A 15,480-nucleotide genomic window follows, 5' to 3' on the forward strand; every position below is an offset into this window, starting at 1 on the left:
TCATCAGAGACATTTATCAAAAAAATGAAAAAAACGTTCGGGGATTTCATACCCAGGAACTCTCATGTCAAATTTCATAAAGATCGGTCCAGTAGTTTAGTCTGAATCGCTCTACACACACACACACACACACACGCACGCACGCACGCACACACATACGCACATACACCACGACCCTCGTTTCGATTCCCCCTCGATGTTAAAATATTTAGTCAAAACTTGACTAAATGTAACAAGTCGCGTAAGGCGAAAATACAATATTTAGTCAAGTAGCTGTCGAACTGACAGAATGAAACTGAACGCAATGCAACGCAGCAAGACCGTATACTCGTGGTCCACCGCTCACGGCATTGGCAGTGAAATTGACAAGAAGAGCGGGGTAGTGGTTACGCTATGCTGCATAGCACGCTTTTCTGTACCTCTCTTCGTTTTAACTTTCTGAGCGTGTTTTTAATCCAAACATATCATATCTATATATTTTTGGAATCAGGAACCGACAAGGAATAAGATGAAATAGTTTTTAAATTGATTTCGAAAAAAAAATTTTGATAATAATTTTTATATATTTAATTTTCAGAGCTTGTTTTTAATCCGAATATAACATATTTATATGTTTTTGGAATCAGCAAATGATGGAGAATAAGATAAACGTAAATTTGGATCGTTTTATAAATTTTTATTTTTTTTTACAATTTTCAGATTTTTAATGACCAAAGTCATTAATTAATTTTTAAGCCACCAAGCTGAAATGCAATACCGAACCCCGGGCTTCGTCGAAGAGTACTTGACCAAAATTTCAACCAATTTGGTTGAAAAATGAGGGCGTGACAGTGCCGCCTCAACTTTCACGAAAAGCCGGATATGACGTCATCAAAGACATTTATCAAAAAAATGAAAAAAAAGTTCGGGGATTTCATACCCAGGAACTCTCATGTCAAATTTCATAAAGATCGGTTTAGTAGTTTAGTCTGAATCGCTCTACACACACACACACAAGCACACACACACGCACACACACACACACACACACACACACACACACACACGCACATACACCACGACCCTCGTTTCGATTCCCCCTCGATGTTAAAATATTTAGTCAAAACTTGACTAAATATAAAAAGACAAGCCAACAAAAAAGCCAACAAACAAACAATCATGATAACACAGCATAATAGAAGGAAATAATGTTACGTTGAAGAGAAAGGCCACAAAATAAAGACCCTTGGAGTCAACGTTCACGAAATAAGGTCAGTGGGGGGAAAAACGTGGCCACACAATGTACCTTCATCTTCAATTGGGAACCTAGCATTATATTTGTTAAATTCCAGAACCATAATTCAATTTTGATATTCCTAGCAACGTGCTCTTTTACACATGAAGAAAAATAAAGAAAAAGAAAAACATTTGACTATGGGTAAATTTTTGTAGGGCAGATCGTGATTTGAACTGGACTCAATGACTTGTCAGGCAAACGCCATAACCTTTCGGCCACGGTAACAGCTGATGGTGAAGCGACACTGAAATGGATTAAAGAAGACGCTAGCACGCTTTCGCCACAAAGCCGGTATGATCGATCATCGGTTGAAATCTTTTGTGAGCAATATCTGCTATTTGTACTCAATGCACAATTGCTTAAATGATACAAATGTGTGACCATGAGGGACATAAACTTACGAACAATATTTGGACAGGATTTATTCAGAAGTGGCTGTTTGAATAACGTATGTGTGACAGGGGAGGCTACCGCTCCTTTCACAACGGACTCTGCACCCGGGTTGTTGGCCTTTAAAGTCAACACCTGTGGTTTGTAGAGTTCTGTTTGTGATGGGGTCTGGTGGTTTCCGATTCTCATGCCACTTTCAACCCCTGACTCAGTTTATAAACTCAAATAGAAATATTCTGCCAAATACCTCAAAGGAAAAATTAAGCTATCTTTTAAGTTTTAATAAAGACCTTGGGTGGCAAGGTCCCAAACTTATCGCTGGACTTATGCACACGCACCCACTTGGTCCCTGGATATGAAGAGACGTTGCTGCGGCTGACGCCATTGCTTCTCATACAGCTACTATATATTTTTATCAGAACTTTTAAAAATACCATTTTATATCCAAGTATCTCTTAACACCATTTTTAATTAGATGAGCGAGAGTGTGCGGGGGGCGGGAGGGTGGTGAACCACTGTACATAAAGGGAAAGTTTGTGTGCGTGCCTGTGTGTGTTCTTAATCTAAGACAAATGTCGCCAATGTTTTTACAGAGTGACGTTAAATAAACGATTTTATCATCATCATTGTCTGTATGTTCATGGAAACCTTCGGGTTTGCATAACAGTTTTTATAGGGCTAAGAAATTAGCCCTAACATTTTCAATCCTGTTTGATTGCACTTCGCCTCCCGAGGTGATCGTAGTGTTACAGCACTCGGTTACATCTGGCGCTTGCGAGCAGCGATGGGACTCGGCATGATATGTTCAGGTAATGGCATAATATGACCACTGAACATTTTCGTGCTGTTCCCATTCTGCGAACTTGGGATGGGCAGTGGTCCCCCGGTTCGGAACTTCGGGACGAGGTTCATTCAAACGGGGGCGATTGTGACAGGGGAGGCTACCGCTCCTTTCACAGCAGACTCTGCACCCGAGTTGTAGGCCTTTAAGTCAACACCGGTGGATTGTGGAGTTCTGTTTGTAAATGGGGTCTGGTGGTTTCCGATTGTCTGTATGTTCATGGAAACCTTCGGGTTTGCATAACAGTTTTTATAGGGCTAAGAAATTAGCCCTAACATTTTCAATCCTGTTTGATTGCACTTCGCCTCCCGAGGTGATCGTAGTGTTACGGCACTCGGTTACATCAGGTTGCCAGTTTACAATCTAACAAGTCGCGTAAGGCGAAAATACAACATTTAGTCAAGTAGCTGTCGAACTCACAGAATGAAACTGAACGCAACGCAACGCAGCAAGACCGTATACTCGTAGCATCGTCACTCCACCGCCCGTGGCAAAGGCAGTGCCAGTGGAATTGACAAGAAGAGCGGGGTATTCGTTGCGCTGAGAAGGATAGCACGCTTTTTACATTTAGTCAAGTTATGACTAAATGTTTTAACATCGAGGGGGGAATCGAGACGAGGGTCGTGGTGTGTGTGTGTGTGTGTGTGCGTGCGTGTAGAGCGATTCAGACCAAACTACTGGACCGATCTTTATGAAATTTGACATGAGAGTTCCTGGGTATGATATCCCCATACATTTTTTTCATTTTTTTTATAAATGTCTTTGATGACGTCATATCCGGCTTTTCGTGAAAGTTGAGGCGGCACTGTCACGCCCTCATTTTTTAACCAAATTGATTGAAATTTTGGTCAAGTAATGTTCGACGAAGCCCGGACTTTGGTATTGCATTTCAGCTTGGTGGCTTAAAATTTAATTAATGACTTTGGTCATTAAAAATCTGAAAATTGTAAAAAAAAAATTGTTTTTTATAAAACTATCCAAATTTACGTTCATCTTATTCTCCATCATTTGCTGATTCCAAAAACATATACTGTTATATTTGGATTAAAAACAAGCTCTGAAAATTAAATATATAAAAATTATTATCAATTTTTTTTTCCAAATCAATTTAAAAACACTTTCATCTTATTCCTTGTCGGTTCCTGATTCCAAAAACATAAAGATATATGTTTGGATTCAAAACACGCTCAGAAAGTTAAAACGAAGAGAGGTACAGAAAAGCGTGCTATCCTTCTCAGCGCAACTACTACCCCGCTCTTCTTGTCAATTTCACTGCCTTCGCCATGAGCGGTGGACTGACGATGCTACGGTCTTGCTGAAACATTGCATTGCGTTCAGTTTCATTCTGTGAGTTCGACAGCTACTTGACTAAATGTTGTATTTTCGCCTTACGCGACTTGTCTGTACATACCTCTCTTCGTTTTAACTTTCTGAGCGTGTTTTTAATCCAAACATATCATATCTATATGTTTTTGGAATCAGGAACCGACAAGGAATAAGATGAAAGTGTTTTTAAATTGATTTCGAAAATTTAATTTTGATCATAATTTTTATATATTTAATTTTCAGAGCTTGTTTTTAATCCAAATATAACATATTTATATGTTTTTGGAATCAGAAAATGATGGGGAATACGATGAACGTAAATTTGGATCGTTTTATAACAAAAAAAAATTTTTTACAATTTTCCGATTTTTAATGACCAAAGTCATTAATTAATTTTTAAGCCACCAAGCTGAAATGCAATACCGAAATCCGGGCTTCGTCGAAGATTACTTGACCAAAATTTCAACCAATTTGGTTGAAAAATGAGGGCGTGACAGTGCCGCCTCAACTTTCACGAAAAGCCGGATATGACGTCATCAAAGACATTTATAAAAAAAAAAATGAAAAAACGTCTGAGGATATCATACCCAGGAACTCTCATGTCAAATTTCATAAAGATCGGTCCAGTAGTTTAGTCTGAATCGCTCTGCACACACACAGACAGACACACATACACCACGACCCTCGTCTCGATTCCCCCCTCTATGTTAAAACATTTAGTCAAAACTTGACTAAATGTAATGACACAAACAGTTTGGTGGAGTTACCTGTCAGGTTGCGACTTTACAGGAGGGGTATCGGTCCTCTTACTTTACCGGTTGGTAAGCCCTTATCGGGGTGTCATAAATCCCAGTTAGCGGACTGAAGGGATTTTAGAGTCCAGCAAATGAGTTACAGACCTGTCAAGAATATGGGCCCTGGTCATGCGTTTTTGATGCTTAGTCAATTTTTGACCAACCCATATATGCCCACATTTTATTTGTTCACAAATGATGTTTTAAATTATTGGATTTTGTGTCATATGAACATAATATCTGGCAGTATTTGTGGAATAAGAATAGAACATTTTAATTTTGAGCACAAAATGTTAGCGTACCTTTTTAGGGACTGTGGGATCAAGTGGGTAGGGGTTTTTCACTTAGTCACAGAACAAAGACACAAGCATGCTTTCTTAGAGTTCTTATTCTCTTGTTACAAAGTTAACTGTGATTGCAAAAGTAAATGAGATTTAATGTAATTTGTGACATGAAGACACATAAACAAAGCTTGCTGCCCCCTCCCCCTCTTGACACACACACACACACACACACACACACACACACACACACACACACATACACACACATACACACACAACCTCCACCTTCCTCTCCAACAAGCTAACTACTGTAATAAACAAACTCTGAATAATGACAAACAATTCACTCAAATGAATTAAACTGTTCATAAATAAAAATGTGTTGCGATTTTTAAGAAAACATTTTTTTTGTAAAAGTATTTTGTGTGTGTGCACATAACGATAAAAAGATGTAACCCAGACGCATATTTTATTTTAATATACTTTTAATGTCTTCTTTATTTTGAAGAGTTGTACTGATCTCAGTAATATTCTTTCCAAGCCCAAATGTGAAGATGCATGCGAACGCAAACAAGCCTTAACATGGGGGAACACCACCTCCAAACCTTTTCAAAACGCGGGCAACATCATATGTGTCTAGTGTATGTCGAACAAGTGAACACACTTATTCTGCAAATTCGACGCTGCATTCCGTGCATCTGCTGTACAATATCTTCTCACAATAGATGCGTCTCATTTGACTTTTTTTTTGTTCCTCAGTACTACAGCGTCAGTCCTTTCCCCAATTATCTCCCTTGGCCCTTTGTTACTGTTGTGTCGCCCTTGTGCGTAGATGCTGCGTTTTGGTATTGCATTTCTGCACTGAGGCTTGAAAATTAATTGATGTGAAAATTGTAATTAAAATATTTTTTTTATAAAACGATCCAAAAACAATCTCATCTTATTCTTCATCATTGTCTGATTCCAAAAACATATAAATATGTTATATTTGAATTAAAAACAAGCTCAGAAATGTAAAAATATGAAAATTATGATTGGAAATCAAATTTCCAAAATCGATTTAAAAACATGTTCATCTTATTCCATGTGGGTTCCTGATTCCAAAAACATATAGATATGATATGTTTGGAGTAAAAACAAGCTCAGAAAAATAACAAGAATACAGATACAGAAAAGCGTGCTATCCTACTCAGCGCAACCACTACCGCGCTATTCTGGCTAGTCAATTTCACTGCCTTTGCCACGAGCGGTGGACTGACGATGCTACGATCGAGTATATGGTCTTGGTGAAAAAATGCAGTGCGTTCTGTTTCATTCTGTGAGTTCGACAGCTTGACTAAATGTTGTATTTTCGCCTTACGCGACTTGTTTTATTGAGGGGTCGAGGACGACCCCTCTTTCTTCAATGGGGTGAGAGCCGTGAACATGTGTCGTTGTTTGCCGTTCTCATGAGATCAGTTAGCTTTGTTTTGTTTCGTTTTTCCCTCCTAATTTGTGCATTTTCACAACAGGCTTTTTTGTTTCATCTGTCATACATGGTGTCAATTGGAAAAAAACAACAACAAAAAAACAGAAGTAACTGATCTCGTGAGAACGGCAGTGCACTCGAGAAGGTTTGGAAAAAAATCACGACAGTGTCTCTTTCAGCCCGTAAGGGGCCCCACAACATGTGGCAGACTGACCAATCCACCAAAGCGATTCGTTCCCAAGTCCGGCCTTCGTCAAAGATTGCTTGACCACAAACCTTTTCAGTGCCTCAGCAGGCAAAGTGTAGCAGACGACATGCGGATGGACTGAGTTATCATGACTTGCAGCCATATAGTTTGACCGTTTCTGGAATCTACAAATGCATATTGTTTGTGTTAGAATGTGTAATCAAACACAATACAGAATAAAGTTATTCGACATTGAGTCATGTACTCTGTGTCATAACAAGAAGACTACCCCCCCCCCCCCACCCCCACCCCTTTCAAGTGTCCTTCCGTTCGCTTTTTTTTTTTTTTTTACATTTAGTCAAGTTTTGACTACATGTTTTAACATAGAGGGGGAATCGAGACGAGGGTCGTGGTGTATGTGTGTGTGTGTGTGTGTGTGTGTGTGTGTGTGTGTGTGTGTGTGTGTGTGTGTGTGTGTGTGTGTGTGTCTGTGTGTCTGTGGGTGTGTGTGTGTAGAGCGATTCAGACTAAACTACTGGACCGATCTTTATAAAATTTTACATGAGAGTTCCTGGGTATGAAATCCCCAGACTTTCTTTTTCATTTTTTCGATAAATGTCTTTTATGACGTCATATCCGGATTTTTGTAAAAGTTGAGGCGGCACTGTCACACCTTCATTTTTCAATCAAATTGATTGAAATTTTGGCCAAGCAATCTTCGACAAAGACCGGACTTCGGTATTGCATTTCAGCATGGAGGCTTAAAAATTAATTAATGACTTTAGTCATTAAATATCTGAAAATTGTAATTAAAAATTTTTTTTATAAAACGATCCAAAATTACTTTTATTTTATTCTTCATCATGTTTTGATTCCAAAAACATATAAATATTTTATATTCGGATTAAAAACAAGCTATGAAAATTAAAAATATAAAAACAATTTCATCTTATTCCTTGTCGGTTCCTGATTCCAAAAACATACAGATATGATATGTTTGTATTAAAAACACGCTAAGAAAGTTAAAACGAAGAGAGGTACAGTAAAGCGTGCTATGCAGCACAGCGCAACCGCTACCGCGCTGAACCGGCTCGTCACTTTCACTGTCTTTTGCACTAGCGGCGGACTACGGTCATTGTGAAACAATGCAGTGCGTTCAGTTTCATTCTGTAAGTTCCACAGCTTGACTAAATGTAGTAATTTCGCCTTACGCGACTTGTTTTATCGTCTGCCGATGCGAGGTCGGCCGCTAGGGCCGCGTGACCCCAGCAATTGCATACACTGCTCCGACACACTTAATCAGTCACAGGAGGTTGCGTCGATCGGTAGATGTAACCTATTTCTAGGTGCATGTTTCACAATCTTCTGTTTCGCCTGAAGTCAGTGGTACTGGCAACAGTAGAAAGTGTAAACAACACAGCAAACGAAGATTTGCAACCCGGCATTAGTCGAGAACATTCTCACTTTTCTCTGCAGCCGATACGCAAAGTAAATCGAATCAAGTCGAAAGCAGCCAATCTCTCTCTTGAAATAGTGATATTCCAAATGAACCATGCATTATTTTTTTTCATCTGGATCAAGTAGCAAATAGTTGTGAAGTTAAAACGAATGAAGATCTGCGAGGACAGCTTCCACACTTCCCCTCTGCATAACTATAACTATGAAGTTGCTGTCAGACAAAGGCCATCTTTCCATTGCCACTCCTGTCACAGATTTTTGTTTGAAAAACAGTGTTACTCATGGAAAAGCAAATATAGTATGGATACATTCAGGCAAAGTTTGGGACTTGACAAAAATGCTGTCTCGTGTCTAACATGCCATTCACACCTGTCAAAAGGGGCAATGCATGCAAGTTTTCATAGAAATAACACTTGATCCTTTTCCAGAGGTACTCAAATGTCTCACATTTTCTGACAAGTTGCAAATTTCAGATTTGTCCTGACTGCCAGGTGGTCAGTTTTGTGAGCGTGGCAGTGTTTTGCATTTACCTGTGAATGTGTCGGATATTCTTAACCAACTTCCTCTGCATCAAACTGAAACCGAACGCGTATCTATCTGTTATGAAACTGGACATACCTGTGTTATTTCCAAACATAAAGTTTCACCTGATAACATCTTATTCGCTTTAAAGTGGTTGAAAGTCAATAATCCAATCTACGCAGACTTGGACTTGCACAACGCTGGATCAAAGCTAAGCAAGTCACATGGTGATAGTGTTTGTTGGGATTTTGAACAAAACTTTAAAGAAACACAACATGAAGTTATGGTTCCTGCTGATAACTCTGCATCTCAGTCAAGCCTTGAACGAGTTACACACACTTCACCTATGTTGTATGTCCAGAGTTCTAAACATAGCCCTGTGAATATAATTCCGAGAGGAAATGGCATTTTCATGGCTTTTTGGTGAGGGCAGAAATGCCGGGATTCAGTGACATGCAAGAGACAGAAAAATATGGCTTTCCAATGTACGTGTACTTGCGAAACATACTTTACAATGTAGACTCTCGGTAAAAGATATGATATAGGCCCCTATTTGCTTCAGTCAGCAGAAGCATATGACAAGTTACTTCTCAGACAAGATGCATCAATCTACATGAAAATCCGATCTCCATTTGCAACTGAAGACAAAGTAGAATTTTGTGCAAAGGATACTAATAATATTAATACCACTTCATCTTTGCATGACAGTTCTTACCATTCTGATTCATCATCGCTCCACGCTATCGCTCCACGCTATCGCTTTAAGTCCCTCTGACCGGACGCTACAGGCCTTCGCGAATCTATCAAAAAAAGAATACAGAGTTATCTCCCATATGTTGTTCGCTAGCAGTGTTCGCGAGACGAAAATGATTGCAGATTGGCCGACTTCGACAGTTGTCTCCGTTCTGTTCTTCACAGTTATGATAAAGACATCGTTCTAAAGTCAAAACAAGAGGCGAAGCCTTCAAGGCTCACGTAAGAAATCGACAAACAGTAACACACACACACACACACACACACACACACACACACACACACACACACACACACACACACACACACACACACACACACACACAGAGAAAGAGCATAGGTGAAACTGTGCAAGAAAGCGAGACACTAGATCTAGATCTGTCTGTCTGCATGTAGCCTACTTACAGGGACACGACTGCCAACTAGTCTCGGCCCGCTCAAAATAATAATGACCGAGACTTTCAGTACTTCCTTCGCGTGACGTCTAACCCTCTTACGTCATAATGTGACGTCAATGTAATGTGACGTCAATGTAATGTGACGTCTTCAAATGTTAGAGTTTCTACCACAGACATACACACGCACGCACGCACGCACATACGCACATACGCACGCACAGACAGACAAAGTTACGATCGCATAGGCTACACTTACGTGAGCCAACAAGTCGAAATTGTGGGACTGCTGCCGGAAGGAGACCGTAATGTATGATTGCATCACTGTCAAAAAATCGTCTGCTCCAGCGACCGCCGAAACCAAACGGTGAATTATCACGTGACACTGTTGCCATATTTAGAGTTGTTTGCACAGTAAATACAGCCGCGAAAAAAAGCTCGCTTGAAACTGTCTAAAATAAAAATTCCTCTGTAATTTAGAAATTACAAAACACCATGAAAAATCATTATCGACGATCGCGAATCTGCTTATATCAATAACACATTACAAAAAGCTCTAAATATGTACAAAAATCGGTTTCCTTGCCAGACAAGGAAACTCAAGACATCCTGTCAGGGAGAGAATGAGCCGAACTCATTTTGACCTGAGGTCAGGATGAGCTCTTACATGTTCATGAAGAACATTCGAGGGACAACTGCTTACTTTCACATGTAGCCGAACATCACTGCTTCTTTTATTATAACACGGCTTCGACCCCTGTTGATTTTAATCAACCACATTTCTTGTTATATGATTGTATCGTAGATGCAAGGAGTGTATGGATGTATGATTGTTTCCACACCAGGACAAATACTAATGGGTTTTATGCTATATGGCGGATTAGATTATTCTTGTTCTTGTTCTTGTTCTTCTTGACTTTGTGGTGTGAAGATCTTGTAGCGGTCTGTGTGTTTATTCAAGTGATATGTTAGCCATTTGGATCGTAGTGACGTCATAGCGTCAGCTTCGTTGTTGCCGTGAGGCGAGTTTTCCCCCGCGAGCAGCGTGTTCTTTGTTACGTGCGCGTCAGATGCTGTGTGACGTCTGAGATATAGCGTAGCTCCCCCTGTGGTTGTAGAGTTATCGGTTATTGTCCCGCTTCGTTGCTTGCAGGCGTGACTTGTGTCCTCAGCGATCTACGTATTGTGCAGTGAATTAGTCCTGTCTCCGCATCGACCCCCCCCCCCCCCCCTCTTCTCTCTCTTTTCTTGGTAGTTCAGGGTTACTGCTGAATGTTTGTTATGCTTATGATGCCTTGTTATGCATGGTGGGTTTACACTTTATTATGTCATGTACTTATACTGTTTCTTTTCTTTTCATGTGTCAACAGACACTGCCTTTTCATCTGGTGTACGTTAAAATAAAAGACATGTTACTTCAACCCCTGTCTTGGCGTCTCTATTGAATGCTTCCTGACCTGTGCACCCCCTTCCACTCCACCCTCTGCACACAAGCACTGAAACTAACTGGATGTGTATTGTGTACAGGGCCTACGAGGCATAAACTTCATTTGAAAGTTGTAATGATCCGCTAACTAGAAAGCGATTTACCAAAAGAATACAAGTCCATGTACCAGAGTGTCCCCCCCCCCCCTCCTCCCCTTACAAAAACAACAAAACAAACAGAAAAAAAAATCGACAATAAAAAAATAACCACAAACACACACACACCAAGTAGCAACAAGTAAGCAGAACACGAGGAACAACTGCGACTCGTTTTTCATTTGCCGAATGCTTGGATATGCAGGTGGTTCAAGGTATGTGGTTAGAGTTGACGCTTGTTTTGAGGTTCGACATGTTTTGACGTATGGCAGCGATAAACAGCATAATAATAGCTAATTACCATGAAGATCGAAAAGTTCATCATTTTGTTTGTAGCCGAGTTAGTAAACGAAATTTTGAAACCTTTGTTGTTTTTGTTTTTACATTTATATAAGCTAGTCGAGTTTTGACTATTTTTTTTTTTAACCCAGACAGGAAATCGAGACGAGGGTGGTGGTGGTGTGTATGTGTGTGTGTGTAGTACGATTTCGAGAAAACTACTGGATCGATCTTCATGAAACTTCACATGAGAGTTCCTGGGTATGACATCCACAGATTGTTCTCTTCATATTCGACGTTTTGTGAAAGTTGAGGCAGCACTGTCACGCCTTCATTTTGTTTTTATAAAACTAATTGAAATTTTGGTAAGGAAATCTTCAATGAAGCCCAGACTTTAGGATTGCATTTGAGGGTCAAAGCTTAGTAATTAGTTAATGAGTTTGGTCATTAAAAATATTAAAATTCGAAATAAAATTAACATTTTAGCAATCGATCCAAATATGATTTAATCTTTTTCTTTATGCTTTCCTGATTTCAAAAACATATAGATATGTTATATTTGTATCAAAAACAAACCTTAGAAAGTTCAAACGAAAACAAAAAGGCGCGCTATACTGACTTGTCGCTTTTTGCACGGTAATAAAGACTGAAGTGTATTTTTAGAGTTATGAACAATTCTGAATGATGCTAGATAATTATGGCTTTCCCGATCTTGCGTTCATGAAAGAACCCATTGACATTGTTATAAAACCACTTGAACATTGTTGTAAAAAAAAGATAGAATATTCAATAAAAACAAGAGGCGAAGCCATCAAGGCTCACGTAAGAAATCGACAAACAGTAACACAAACTCAATCACTCCGTCACACACACACACACACACACACACACACACACACACACACACACACACACACACACACACACATACACATACACACACACACACACACACAGAGAGAGAAAGAGAATAGGTGAAACTGTGCAAGAAAGCGAGACACTAGATCTAGATCTGTCTGTCTGCAGTGTACATGTACACTAGTTTCGGCCCGCTCAAAAAAATAATAATGACCGAGACTTTCAGTACTTCCTTCGCGTGACGTCTAACCCTCTTACGTCATAATGTGACGTCAATGTAATGTGACGTCTTCAAATGTTAGAGTTTCTACCACAGACATACACACGCACAAACACACACACGCACACACACACACACACACGCACGCACAGACAGACAAAGTTACGATCGCATAGGCTGCGTACACTTACGTGAGCCAAAAAAAGGCCACGATTCTTCAAACTTAGGTCAGTTTTTAACACCAAATACGACGCAAAAGACACCTTCAAATTGGGTATCTGCATAAGGTGAAAGCGTTATATTTTGTCTCCTTGCTTTCGTACTTCCGATTTTCCGCGATCTTTTCTTAGCTTGGTCATGCTGAGTTGATTGAAAAGCATTGCTCACATGGCTCAGAAAACACACAACATTACCAGAATACGAAACCATGTTACGTATCTGAGGTACGCGATTCAAATAACAAAGCGGGTAATGTTGAACTTTAGAGTGTTAAATTCATAGCACATAATTCACAGGCATTTAAGCCTCCAAATTTGCAGAACCTGCACTAGTTAGCACAACAAGCCATTTTAGATCCCTTTGAAGTCACGGAATGAACTGTACGAATACATGCGTCAAAGAAGGAATTATCCGTGTAAGCCGACAGGGGAGGTAACTCTGTCGTGAAAGTGATGTCCCTTGGTTGTCAACGTATGCATTTTCGCGTCATTTTCGTCGATCAAACAACCAAATTAATTGATTATGCTTAAGTTTGGAGATCAATCCGTCAATTAATTTCACGACAAATGTTCTTTGGCTTGATTAAAGGGACTTGTGTCAAAAATAAGTAAAGAATGCCAATAGATTAGTTCAACATTACCACAAAGCGTTATTATTTACACTAAGGTCGAGTCAAAAAAGAAGAATCAACTGATACAGTGATACTGAAAGCGAACGAACCTCGCTGTTCCGATGGCTCTTCGCCGGGAACTACAACGAACAAGAAAATGATATTAATTACTGACTCCAAGTGAATCCGAGAGAGACTTGGCAACACAACGGATCGAAAGATTCTCCAACATTACTGGCGGCGAAGATTTTCTTCGCACAGACCCAAATACCAGCACATATTTTGTTTGTTCCCAAACACGGAGCACAGGCGGTAGGTACCATTCACTGCATCAACACAATCATAATAAAAACTGTTATTATGATAATGTTGTTGCAGTGGACGATACCTACCGCCTGTGCACGGAGATGAAAAACCAAAACAAGTGAAGAGTAACCTCCCTTCCACGAACAGTGCGCACTGATCTCAACTGCAGTCTCCCTCCACTGCAAGCTGTACGGAGGAAAGGAAGACCTGGAGAAGACGGCATCATTCGTCTAGCTGTCCGTGCTCACAGTATAACTAGTGTGATCGACAAGAAGAAGAAGAACAGCAGCACGATGATCGACATACAACACCATAACAATTACAGAATAACCTCCCTTGTGTAGTAAATTTACATCACAACCTTCAGTTAATTCAGCGACTCCCATTTACAACCATGATTGTGTCATGTAGACAAACAGCATGCAAACATTCAGTCATAATTCACCCATCAATAGCAGACAACAGCCACGGTGCAGAACTCAAGAAGTCTGCAGCAAACACAACCATTTCCCTTTTTAATAAGGCCCAATGTCCAACTACATCATCAACATCAATATATTTCCCACAAAAGCAAACTCCACAGCTACAGTCACCAACACACATAGTGAAATTATTCCACAAACAATCCCCCTATCCCCCAAAAGGAAATTCACTCTTTCATAACTAGCCTACATTGTAAACATACACTTGCACAAAAAGGAAGATGTTAAAGTTCACACTGCCTGACAGGATTCACATGCAGTGGCCGAGTAAGAACACAAATTGCTGACAGTGACATTGTTAAAAGGTTGGTCTCATTTTCTCTTTAGAGAAGTTCCCTGTATTTAAACAGAAAAAACACCTGTCAAAAATCCAATGATAACAATTAATGTGATCAGTGATTTGAATTCAACAAAAGCAGCTTTCTGTTTTTCAGTAGACTTTGGGATTATACTTCAAAACTTGTTTTGAAAAAAACTGCAATAATTCTATGCAATGAAAATAACAAAGCTTGATACTTTTGCATACTGGGAGCGAGAAACATACAACAAATAAGCCTCATACTCAACTCAGGCATTACCAAGAACCTAAATACAGCATTTTGAGGGATTAAATTCTAAACATTCATTTAGCAGGGCCGGACCTGAGGGGGTTTCTTGGTTCCGCCCCCCCCCCTCCCCCTTGCCGCTTGATGTACCTCGAAATGTAAAATTTTCTCAAAGAAAGCCCCCCTGAACCCCCCTCCCCCCACAGGCAGGTGTCACGCTTGTACCCCACAAGGGGCCTCGACGGCTCATCGACCCCTACCTCACTTTTGGAACCCTCTCCCTCTACTATACTTGATCCGGCCCTGTCTCGGTTATTCTGTTGTGTTGCTGTCTTTTTTGTAGAGAGAGAACCTGAGTGATAAAAACAGGCTTTGCGCCTTTTGTTGTGTTGAATGGGGAGGTAAGCAAACGTTTGTTTTTATCTTCCAGAAATGAATGTCTTGCAGAACTGTCCTTACTTTTTTTTCGCGGTGCTTTTGTTTGTGCCAGACCATCTGATGCATATTGAAACATACCATCATACCGATTCTGAGATTCTTTGGGATGTGTCACTCACAGCGACCAGTTCAGTCTGCTGGGCTGGGCTGGGTTTTGCTGTTGGAAGACCTGTTTTTCGTAATTGTTGTTTTGTGTTCACATTTCCATACCACCCAAGCGCGTTGTTGCTTTTGTACTAAAATGTATC

The sequence above is a fragment of the Littorina saxatilis genome, linkage group LG1 (assembly GCF_037325665.1).
Source record: "Littorina saxatilis isolate snail1 linkage group LG1, US_GU_Lsax_2.0, whole genome shotgun sequence".
Lineage (NCBI taxonomy): Eukaryota > Metazoa > Mollusca > Gastropoda > Littorinimorpha > Littorinidae > Littorina > Littorina saxatilis.